Genomic DNA, 12,765 nt, shown 5'->3' with positions numbered 1-12,765 from the left:
ACAATAAATCAAATCAGATTTTTTTTATATGTCAGTATGTGGTTGTGTATGGTAATCACCACGGCCTTATCCATGAGTGTAGAAGCAGGACAAATATTGGTGGGAACACTGGGAATCCTCCCTGATCAGCAGCAATGAAGTGTCCTGGGCATTTCTAACATCCACCCGCGAGACTCAAAACATAGAATCCCAACAATGCCCAAGGAGGCCATTCAGCCCATTGAATCTACACTGACTCTCCTACCGAGCATCCCACCCAGGCCCTACCCATGCAGCCTCCATGCCAATGGCACTCCCTCAGCAATCCAGGCCACGTTGTTGGGGTCAAGTCTTTCAAATGAAACAAAAACCCACCACCTTTCTGCCCCGGGGAGAAGCTGGATATCAGGCAGCCTGGGTTGGATATACATTTAACTGAATCTCCCTGCTTGTTCTCTCTATCCCCGCAGCAACGAGCCCCAGTATTGGGTTTGTTTTATGATTCACCTTTTATTGTAAATTTCTGAATCTATTTCCCCATTCAATTACTCTACAACACGCCTGTGGATCTCTGATTGGCTGGATCTGCCTGTCCATCAGGTGAGAACACATGGTGGTCCCGCCCCTTCATAGTGCCTGCTGGGCCTGGTAAGGAGGCTGGGAGGACTGATGGTGGCTCTGCGCGGTGCCTGCTGGACCTGGTCCGGAGGCTGGGAGGACTTTTGGATGGGTTTAAACTAATGTGGCAGAGGGTGGGGATCAGAACAATAGGTCAGCAAGCATAAGGACTGGGGACAAGTGTGGGGTCAAGACAAGGCTACCTAAGCAGAACAGCAATCTTGGGGGAGGATGAACTCAGTGAGTCTGGAGTGCATCTGCTTCAATGCAATGGGTGTAAAAGGCAAGACAGATGAACTTAGAGCCTTAATACATGTGCAGAACTTGGAGGTGGTGGCAGTGACAGAGACATGATTAAAAGGATAGGACTGGCAGCTAATATTCTGGGGTATGTGTTTTAGGCGAGACAGAGGAGGGGCTAGAAGAGGTGGGGGAGTAGCAGTACTGGTTCAGGAGCATATTACGGCGGTACAGAGGGTGGATAATTTGGAAGGGTCATGTAACAAGACACTGTGGGTGGAGCGCAGAAACAGGAAGGGTGCAGTCACTATGCTGGGGGTATACTACAGGCCTCCCAACAGCCCACGGGAAGTTGAGGAACAGATATGTAAGATTTTGGACAGGTGTAGAAAAAATAGGATTGATGTAGTGGGAGACTTTAATTTCCCTCATATAGACTGGAAATCACTTAGGGCTTGGGGTCCAGACAGGGAGGAATTTGTAAAATGTGTCCAGGAAGGTTCTTTGGAACAATATGTTGATAGTCCAACTAGAGAGGGGGCTATACTGGACCTAGTACTGGGGAATGAGCCTGGTCAGGTCATCAAAGTTTCTGTGGGGGAACATGTGGCAAACAGTGACCACAATTCTGTAAACTTCCAGATAGTCATGGAAAAGGATGAGTGTTGTCCTCTGGGTAAGGTGCTGAATTGGGGGAAGGCTAACTACAGCTGGATTAGGCAGGATTTGGTGGCTGTTGATTGGGAGAAACTGTTCAAGAGTAAATCCACAACTGGCATGTGGGAGTCTTTTAAGGAGCAGTTGATAGGAGTGCAGGACAGGCATGTGCCTGTAAAAAGGAAGGACAGGAAAGGTAGGATTCAAGAGCTGTGGATAACCAGTGAAATTGTGGGTCTAATCAAAAAGGAAAAAGAGGCATACATAAGGTCCAGGCAGCTAAAAACAGATGGAACAATAGAGGAATACAGAGAGACTAGTAAAGAACTCAAACAGGGAGTTAGAAGGGCAAAAAGGGGTTATGAAATGTCCTTGACAGACAGGATTAAAAAGAATCCCAAGTCATTTTATACATACATTAGAAACAAGAGGGTTGTCAGAGAAAGAGTCGGACCTCTCAAGAACAAAGGAGGGGAATTATGCTTAGAACCCAAGGAGGTGGGTGAGATCCTAAATGGATACTTTATATCAGTATTCAACAAGAGACACGTTGATTGGGAGTGTCTCAGAGGGATGCGTAGACCCGTTAGAACAAATCACAATTACAAGGGAGGAAGTGTTAGGTGTTTTAGGAAGCATTAAGGTAGACAACTCCCCAGGGCCAGATGGCATCTGTCCTAGGTTACTGAGAGAGACAAGAGATGAAATTGCTGGGCCTCTAACAGAAATCTTTGTTTCTTCATTGAACACAAGTGAGGTCCCAGAGGATTTGAGGATAGCAAATGTGGTCCCGTTATTTAAGAAGGGTAGCAAGGATAACCCGGGTAATTATAGGCCAGTGAGCTTGACATCCATGGTAGGGAAATTGTTGGAGAGGATTCTTAGAGGTGGGATCTATATGCATTTAGAACTGAATAGTCTCATTAGCGATAGACAACATGGTTTTGTACGAGGGAGGTCATGCCTCACAAATTTGGAGTTTTTTGAGGAGGTGACAAAAACGATTGACGAGGGCAGGGCCATGGATGTTGTCAACATGGATTTTAGTAAAGCATTTGACAAGGTCCCTCATGGCAGGCTGGTGCAAAAGGTTAAATCTCATGAGAACAAAGGTGAACTAGCTAAATGGCTACAGAACTGGCTTGGCCATAGAAGAGAGGGTAGTAGTGGAGGGGTCTTTTACCGGTTGGAGGTCTGTGACTAGTGGTGTTCCACAGGGCTCTGTACTGGGACCTCTGCTGTTGATTCGGAAGAAGATGTAACTGGTGTGATCAGTAAGTTTGCAGACAGCACAAAGATTGTTGAGGTGCAGATAGTGATGAACAGTGTCAGAGAATACAGCAGGATATAGATAGGCTGGAAAATTCGGCAGAGAAATGGCAGATGGAATTTAATCCCGATAAATGCGAAGTGATGCATTTTGGTAGATCTAGTGTAAGGGGGCTCTACACAATAAATGGCATAACCATCAGGAGTATAGACATACAGAGGGATCTGGGTGTGCAAGTCCACAGATCCTTAAAGGTGGCAACACAGGTGGAAAAGGTAGCGAAGAAGGCATATGGCATGCTTGCCTTTATTGGATGGGGCATAGAGTGTAAAAGTTGGCATGTGATGTTGCAGCTATATAGAACGTTGATTAGGCCACATTTGGAGTACTGTGTCCAGTTCTGGTTGCCACACTACCAGAAGGACGTGGAGGCTTTGGAGAGAGTACAGAGAAGGTTTACCAGGATGTTGCCTGGTGTGGTGGGTCTTAGCTATGAGGAGAGATTGGGTAAACTGGGGTTGTTCTCCCTGGAAAGACGGAGAATGAGGGGAGACCTAATAGAGGTGTATAAAATTATGAAGGGTACAGATAGGGTGATAAGTGGAAAGCTTTTTCCCAGGTCGGAGATGACAAACGCGAGGGGGTCACAGGTTCAAGGTGAGGGGAGCGAGGTTTAACTCAGATATCAGAGAGACGTATTTTACACAGAGGGTGGTGGGGGCCTGGAATGCACTGCCAAGCAGGGTGGTGGAGGCGGACACACTGGGATCGTTTAAGACATATCTGGATAGCCACATGAACAGACTGGGAATAGAGGGATACAAACGGATGGTCTAGTTAGGAACACATGATCAGTCCAGGCTTGGAGGGCCGAAGGGCCGTTCCTGTGCTGTACTGTTCTTTGACTGATGGCGACTCCGCGCGATGCCTGCAGGGCCGGGTCGGGAGGCTGGGAGGACCGATGGCCGCTCCGCGCGGTGTCTGCAGGGCCGGGTCGGGAGGCTGGGAGGACCGATGGCCGCTTCGCGCGGTGTCTGCAGGGCCGGGCCGGGAGGCTGGGAGGACCGATTGCCGCTCCGCGCGGTGTCTGCAGGGCCGGGCCGGGAGGCTGGGAGGACCGATTGCCGCTCCGCGCGGTGCGTGCTGGGCCGGGTCGAAAGGCTGGGAGGACCGATGGTGGTGGCTGCGCGCGGTGCATGCTGGGCCGGGTCGGGGGGCTGGGAGGACCGATGGTGGCTCCGGGCGGTAGAGCCGGTGTTGAAGCGGCGGCGACAGCGGGTGAGGCGGCTCGGTGACTCCGGGGGGCGGATGAGCGAGTGATGGAAGCGGGGGCCGGGAAACCGAGCGGGCTTGGGTTCGGAGCCAGCGTGTGGCGACGGTTTAGTGGCTGCTCCAGGACGGGAAGCGCTGGCTCCGGGCTGGCTTAGGCCGCAGCTTGTTTGTGTTCCTGCGGCTTTAGGGTAAATGTCAGCGGGGCTGGATCCCAGATTCCTGCGGCCTGAGGCAGTGGCCTTCACAATGACCCAACCGTGCGGCTGCTGAATGTGAGACACACACCAGGGCCACAGAATCAGTAAAGAGCGGTCACTCGGCCCATCTTGTCAGTACTAGTCCCGATGACTGCCTTCTGTTTATGGTTCTCCATGTACTGCCTTTGTAATCACCTGTCCAGCCAAGCTACCCCATTTTGTGGGGAGGTTCTGCCTCAGTCAGTCATTCTCTGTTGCTATTGATGAATGGTTTTTTCTATTTTGGGTAATTTAATTTTCAGCAGTTCATGAAATGCCACAGTGAAGAAGGATAATCTTTGGCCCATCATGCCAGTGCTGGCTCTTCTAAAGAGCTATCCAATAAGTCCTACACCCCAGGCACCCCATCCCCAAATCCCCTACAAGTGTCTATCCAGTTACTGCTCACGCCACCATCTTCAACTGTCGAATTATCTACATCATGAAACCTTAGGTATTCCACCCACTGGGTCTGATTGCTTGCCAATTACATTAGCAGAAAAGACCCTGTTACTGGTGCACGATAATGGAAGCATTCCTAATGCAGAAGTTTTTAAAAAAGGATTTCCGAGTTCAGGCATTAATAACCATATGTTGCTCTCATATATAATTCAGTTATTTTGCTTCTAGATTTTAAGTTTGCTTTTAAATAAGGTACAGAGGCCAAGTTAAAGATATATTTGTCCTACCTGCTGCAGAATGCTTAGAGATTTCTGGTTGTATGAATGCAGGTCATCATTGAATTGACTTTGTGTTTGATACCTAGTCACAAAATGACTTATTAGGGCAGTGATCAAGAGGTAGGTTTTCAGGAGGAAAGCGAGGGAGAGGTTTAGAGAGAGAATTTCTGAGCTTTGGGCTGAGGCCATGGCATCAGTCGTGGATTGTTTAAACTTGGGGATGTTCAAGCAGCCAGATTTGGAGGTTTATAGAAATCATAGACTCCCTGCAGTGCAGATGGAGGCCATTTGACCCATCAAGTCTACACCAACCACAATCCCACACTATCCCTTTAATCCCATATATTTATCCTGCTAATTCCTCTGACACTAGGGTCACTTTAGCAACCTTACCCGCACACCTATGGACTGTGGGAGGAAACTGGAGCACCTGAACGAAACCCATGCAGACATGGGGCGCATATGTAAATTCCACACAGACAATCACCTGAGGCTGGAATTGAACCCAGGTCCCCGACTCAGAGTCAGCAGTGCCACCATACCATCTCCTCTCAGTTAAACTTACAGGTCATGAACTGCAGGATTTTACCAACCACACTTTACAACACATGCTGGAAATGTAAAGGCTGAGAAGATAACTTGTGCACTGGCATTTTGGGGTAACAATGTTAGCGTGGACTACAGACAGTAAAAAGCAAGTTGAATTATTTGAACTGATCTGAGGGTTGTATGGCTGAAGGAGATTGGAGAGATGGAACCAGAGAACTATGGACGGATTTAAACACAAGCAAGAGAACTTGAAAATTACTTCAGCAGGAACCACTGTAGGTCAGTGAGCACGGGACTGATGGGTAAAAGGGACTTTGTTCGGACATGGGTAACAGATTGCTAGATAATGTCGGGTTTACAGAGGATAGAAAGTGGACAGCTGCCCAGGAGTTTGTTAATACAATCAAGGCTAGAGGTAAGAAAAGCATCGATAAGGGTTTCAGCAACTGGCGAACTATGGCTGGGAGGGAGTTGGGTGATGCTGCAGAATTGAAAATAGGCTGGTTTGGTGATAGTAAAAATACCTGGTTCAAATATTTATTTAATAATTGATGTATTCTAAATTTGACGTCATTAAAAATATTGGTGTTTGAGAATGTTTTAGTTGGCATTTAGATTAAAATGGATCTTTTGTTGTTTAAGCTTTGCTAAATATATCCATACCTGGTCTATTTTCCTTTAAATATCATTGGCACAGGCACAATGGACCAGTGGCTTCCCTCTGTTGTATTGTTCAAAAATCACAAGAATACATCTTGGTCCTGTAACAACCCTTTTTGTTTTAGTTTTGATTTTTATTTGATTTATTGTCATGTATTAGTATACAGTAAAAAGTGTTGTTTCTTGTGCACTCTACAGACAAAACATACCATTCAGTGTAGCCTTATGAGGTGAATGTATTCGTCAAAATTTATACTGCACATGATGCCACTTCTGATTTTTTTCCATGATATAAATGGGAACAATTGATAAAGTAATTCATATCAGTGTGTGTATCAGATTAACATTTGCATTTTATGCCCAATTTGAAGTATTAATAACATGAAGAGAAATGGCTATATTTTTGGTGGATGTGACTGAGAGTTATGATGTGTATGCAGCTTCTCAGTACGGATGCTTTATGTGACTCACAATCTGATTTTACCCCCTGGGCTTGAGGTGGAATGTTGATAATCAGTTCAGGAATTCATGAGCGGCATGGTGATACAGAGTGGTTAGCACTGTTGCCTCACAGCACTAGGGTTCGATTCCTGGCTTGGGTCACTGTCTGTGTGGAGTCTGCATGTTCTCCCCATGTCTGCGTGGGTTTCCTCCAGGTCCTCCAGTTTTCCTCCCACAGTCCGAAAGATGTGCTGGTTAGGGTGCATTGACCGTACTGAATTCTCCCTCAGTGTATCTGAACAGGTGTCAAAATGTGACAACCGGGGGATTTTCACAGTAACTTCATTGCAGTGTTAATGTAAGCTGCCGTGCGACAATAAACTAACTGTAAACTTTTTAAAATCACCGTATGAACTGGGCTGGTCCTGGTAGCTCTGCGTGAGGAGATACTGCAGTGTAACAAACGTCCATGGAGCTAGCTTTGATATAATTCTTAATAAGTTATTCATTTATTGAAATTTTGCCAATGTTTTACATAACATGATTTGTCAAAGGTCCGATGAGATTTGGAATATGTCCTCAGTCTGCCATTGTGGCTTAGATTTCTTCTGGGTTCTGAAAAAAGAGTTGGTATCTGTGGACAGTTCTCTCAGCCAGTGCTTGTTATCCCCAATATTGCCTTGGTGGAATCTCTTCTCCATGGTCCTGACATCCTTCCTCAAGAAAGGCCCCCAAAACTGAACAACATCTTTGCACTGTGATTAATGAGTGATTTGTTTCAATGCAACATTGCAACTAAGACATAACCAATGATTTTTATAGACTTAATATTACTCATTATTCACATATATACTCAGTGCCCATATGTGATTTTAAACAGTTTGACCAGTCTGTCATTCCAGTGAGAAGTTTTGTATTTGAGCACTCTGCTTCTAAAGTTTTATCCTTTGGCATATATGCCATCGCCTTGTTCTTCCTAATTAAACATATCACTTCATGTTTTTCTGCATTTAATTTGACCAGATAATTATCTGCCTGATCAGTTCAGGAGTCAATATCTTCACAAAATTGATTACAATCCTCTTCAGACAATCGCATTTCTTATTTGTGTGACGTATGTGTATTCATCACTAAATCCCCGTGTTCAGTTTATTGATATATATGTATGTAGAGAAGAGGAATAGCTTCAATACTGAACCCTGGGATATATCACTGCTTATTTAGTTAAAATACTATCATTGTCGCTGTTTACAACATTCATATTGTGAATTTCAGACAGGCTGATGGTTAAATTACTATTCCTCTGGTTCTGGTTTCAGTTTGGATTGTAGTGTTCTGTTTTTAGTATACCAGAGAGCTCTGGCTGTATCTTATAACAGCTTAACTTGGCATGAATGTGGCCTTTGTTCATTATTAATTTACCAGCATGCTCAGACCTGGGAATCTTACTATTTATGTTCTGAATGAAAGATAATTTTTGAAAAAGGCAAGTAGAATTTATGAGGTTTGCTTTTTTGATGTTTGGTGACATCAAGAGATATGGTTTCCATTGGTTTGTTGTAGAATGTGCTGTTATAAATGTGCTTCTTTAAGATACTAAGTGTGATTTATTGTTTGGTATTATTCCTTGTATGATTTATGTACAGACTTGCCAGTGTTTGTTTGAACAGGTAGTGAAAGAACCAACAGGTTCCTGAATAAGTTATTTTTAAACCTTCTTGGATGCTCACGAAAGCTTTGTCTCAGACACTGGGACAGTTTGGTGTAGCCCCCAGATGTTTGTTTTCTTCTGGTTTCTGGGTTGCAAAATGGAAGGGAAAGGTCAATAGGCATTAAGATACTTTCAGTGGCTTTTAAGAAGAGGTAAAAGAGAAGGGGCGCAGAAGTTTCACCAGATTGATACTTGAATGAAAAAGGCCACACACTTCATACAAAATTGACAGCTTGATGCTCTTTTCTCAAGTCTCTGACAAGGATTTTGATAAGAGTAGGCTTTGGGAAGATGTATCAATTTGCAGAAAAAAACCAAAAATATGGGTCTTAGATATAAAATGACCACAAGTAAATCCAATAGGAAATTCAGGAAAAACAACTTTACCCAGAAAGTGGTGAGAATGTGGAACTCGCTTCCAAAGGGAGTTTAAGCAAATAATGTAGATGTATTTAAGGGGAATCTGGAATGAAAGAGAAAGAAATAGAAGAACGAAGTAGGGTCAGAGGAAGCATGTGTGCAGCATAAACACCAATAGACACCATTCGGGTCAAATTGTTTTCTGCTGAGCTGTAAATATATATAATAAGGTAACTCTATATTTTGTCTATTGGATAAAATAGTTTCACCTGAATTTGATTTGATTATTGTCACATGTATTAGCATACAGTGAAAAGTATTGTTTCTTGTTCTCTATGCAGACAAAACATACCGTTCATGGAGAAGGAAACGAGTGCAGAATATACTGTTACAGTCATAGCTAGGGTGTAGAGACTGATCAGCTTAATGCAAGATAAGTCCATTCAAAAGTCTGACAGCAGCAGAAAAGAAGCTGTTCTTGAGTTAGTTGGTACGTGACCTCAGACTCTTACATCTTTTTCCCGATGGAAGAAGGTGGAAGAGAGAATGTCCAAGGTGTATGGGGTCCTTAATTATGTTGACTGCTTTTCTGAGGCAGTGAGAAGTGTAGACAGAGCCAATGGATAGGAGACTGGTTTGTGTGATGGGTTGGGCTACGTTCACGACTTTTTGTAGTTTCTTGCAGTGTTGGGCAGAGCAGGAGCCATACCAAGCTGTGATACAACCAAAAAGAATGCTTCCTATGGTGCATCTGTAGAAGTTGGTGAGAATCGTAGCTGACATACCAAATTTCCTTAGTCTTCTGAGAAAGTAGATGCGTTGGTGGGCTTTCATAACTATAGTGTCAGCATGGGGGGACCAGGACAGGATGTTGATGATCTGGGCACTTAAAAACTTGAAGCTCTCAACCCTGTCTACTTCGCCCCCTTTGATGTAGACAAGGGCATGTTCTCCTCTACGCTTCCTGAAGTCAGTGACAATCTCTTTTGTTTTGCTGACATTGAGGGAGAGATTATTGTTGCTGCACCAGTTCACCAGATTCTCTATCTCACTCCTGGACTCTGTCTCGTCATTGTTTGACATCTGATCCACTACAGTGATGTTATCAGCAAATGGGAAAATTGAGTTGGAGGGGAATTTGGCCACAGTTATAGCAGTGTAATGAGTATAGTATTATGTATGTATATCTACACTGTACTACACAAAAGAAAGGAAGTGGATGCCAGACAAACACGATTTAAATTCATCGGAATTTGTAACGTTTAAATGTCTATTGGTATTTTACCTGTTGCTGATGGAAACATATAGATAAAAAAGTAGAATGAGGTTACAATGTAATGCACTTGTCTGCTGTGTAAATACAAGTTCTGTGAAAACCTCGAGCTAGTATTTTTCTGTTTTTTTAATCAATGCTACGTTAAGTTTGACTCAGTGGTTGTTTCAGTTTGTCTGGTACTGAGACAGCATATGGCAGCTTGTTTAGAAGATGTGTGCAGTTTTTCAAACTTGTAAACTAGACCCATGAATCACCTACAGCCTCTACAGTTTGCCCTTTCTGTGTGACATTCACTCTCAAAGAAAGAACAAAGAAAATTACAGCACAGGAACAGGCCCTTTGGCCCTCCAAGCCTGCACCAACCATGTTGCCTGACTTAACTAAAATCCCCAACGCTTCTGGGGACCACTTCCCTCTATTCCCATCTCATTCATGTACTTGCCAAGAGGCCCCTTAAAAGTGACTACCGTATCTGCTTCCACTACCTACCCCGGCAAAGAGTTTCAGGCACCCACCACTCTCTATAAAAATTCTGCCTCATACATCTCTTTTAAACATTGCCCCTTGCACCTTTAATAATTGACTCTTGCACCCTGGGAAAAAGCTTCTGACTCTCCATTTCTCTAGATTTTCATTTATGGTCCATTTTCCCGTGGGATGCTGGTGAAGTTGGGATTCAGCACTTTTTCTCCCTGTCTTTTAACAATAAAACATGAGTTAATGGCAAAACAGAGTGAGCTGAAATAGCCAGTTGGCAATTCCCTGCTGAAAGACAATCCATATAAATAACTTGAACAGAGACACAAGGCGAATAATGAAGCTTGCTGATGGTAGCAAATGTAAGGACATGGCAAACTGTGGGTAAGCATGAAGGATTTTTAGAGGGCAGACTGGTTATTGAGATGAATGGGATGTGGTAGATGCAGAGAAATATTAATACACTTTTATATAGTGAAAAAATATATGCAAATGGGCAACCCTTGATTTGATTGCAAATACATGCAATGTAAAGGTGAGAGTCCGATCAGAAAAAATCAAATTCATTTGAGGGTCCAGATTTTATATTCGCAGCTATTTGACAGTAGCAACAGGGAGTTTTCCAAGACATTGGTTCACCCAGGTAATTATCAGAAATAGTATAAGATTCATTGAAAATGTAAAGCTTTAAAAGAATGATACCTGGAGTGAATGTTGTGGCGGGGGAGAAAGGAAACCTAACTGAAACAGAAAGTTAAGGAGGATTGAATGAGAGTGTTTCAGAACAATAATACATTTTGAAGAAAATAGTTTCTGCTGGTTGGTTAATTGAAAGTGAGGGAAAAGAATGAAAAGAAAATCGCAACTTTTTAAAAATGAGAAGCCATTGTGACATGGAATGTGATAGCTCAGAAAATATAACACAACTAGAAATGGAATTGGACACATATATGGCAAGAATACAAACCCAATGATATTAGAATGGACAGCTGCAAATGAATAGCTGCCTCCTATATGCACCTTGGACTAAATGGCTGCCTTTTGCACTATAATTTGTGATTCTAATTGAAATCTGGAGTTCGCTATGGGTGATGATTGGCTTTGTTATTGCTTCCCTCTTTTTAAAATGCATTCATGGGATGTGGGCCTCGCTGGCTGAGCCAGCATTTATTGCCCACTCCTGAGGGCATTTAATAATCAAACATTTTGCTGTGAGTCTGGAGTCACATGGGCCAGACCAGGTAAGGATGACAGATTTCCTTCCCTAAAGGACATTATTGACCCAGATGACTTCATTCAGAGGGATGGCACGGTAGCACTGTGGTTAGCACTGCTGCTTCACAGCTCCAGGGACCCGGGTTTGATTCCTGGCTTGGGTCACTGTCTGTGTGGAGTTTGCACATTCTCCCCGTGTCTTCGTGGGTTTCCTCTAGGTGCTCCGGTTTCCTCCCACAGTCCAAAGATGTGCGGGCTAGGTTGATTGGCCATGCTAAAATTGTCCCTTAGTATACTGAGATGTGTAGGTTAGAGGGATTAGCAGGTAAAATATGTAGGGATATGGGGTAGGGCTTGGGTGGGATGTGGTTGGTGCAGACTCGATGGACTAAATGGCCTCTTTCTGCACTGTAGGGTTTCTATGGTTTTATGATTGTCTGATTTAGATTTTTATTAATTAAAATTTTGTGTGGGATCTGAACCTATCATCTCCATAGAACTATAAAACGTTACAGCACAGATGGAGGCAATTCTGCCCATCTTGTCCATCCAGCCTGAGGATAGCCAGGTGTCCTTTCTAATCCCATCTACCTGCACCCAGCCCAGAGCCCTGTAGCTTACAACACTGAAGGTGCGGATCTAGCTATTTTTTAAATAGCGTAGAGCCTCATGTTGGAGTATTTCTGGCAGTGACTCTGAATCAAGTCTCACCTCAAGTTAAAATGATAACAGGACTAAATAATGAGTACAATTTGCATGGTCTTGCCTTGTATTTTCTTAAACGGGTGGTTAAGGATGGCCTAGCTGAAGTTTAAGATAGTTATAAAATTTAATAGGTGAATGGTGAGAAACTTTTTCTTCTGGTGAGGGAGAAACAGAACAGGAGGGCACACTTCAAATCAAACATAGGCTGTTCAAATGAAATCACAAAGCAATTCTTCACATTCAGGGTAGTGGTAATCTGGCATTTTCTTCATTTTATTAATTATTCTCACCTTCTCCTCTTCCACTGCGAATCTTCCAAGGAATGGCAGTCATCACTGGATGGCCACTCTGTTCTTATTTTTACCCAAGTCAGTGCTCTGCATTCCTGATCCAGATCTCTGAGCCTGTTCAGAAATGCA

The 12,765-nt window shown here is 43.6% G+C and overlaps 1 protein-coding gene across 2 annotated transcripts in view; it reads left to right on the top strand.

The window, feature by feature from the left end:
* Positions 1-3,953: 3,953 nt before the first annotated feature.
* Positions 3,954-12,765, top strand: part of vps54 (VPS54 subunit of GARP complex) — a 66,410-nt gene continuing 57,598 nt past the window's right edge. For both annotated transcript variants that reach the window (XM_080199963.1, XM_080199964.1), the window contains exon 1: positions 3,954-4,042. The gene's annotated coding sequence lies outside the window, so the exon portion shown is untranslated. The remainder of the gene's footprint in view (positions 4,043-12,765) is intronic.

The sequence above is a fragment of the Carcharhinus amblyrhynchos genome, chromosome 12 (assembly GCF_965287045.1).
Source record: "Carcharhinus amblyrhynchos chromosome 12, sCarAmb.v2.hapA, whole genome shotgun sequence".
NCBI lineage: Eukaryota > Metazoa > Chordata > Chondrichthyes > Carcharhiniformes > Carcharhinidae > Carcharhinus > Carcharhinus amblyrhynchos.
Note: the sequence above shows the minus strand (reverse complement) of the source record. Positions and strands in the feature narration are given on the sequence as shown.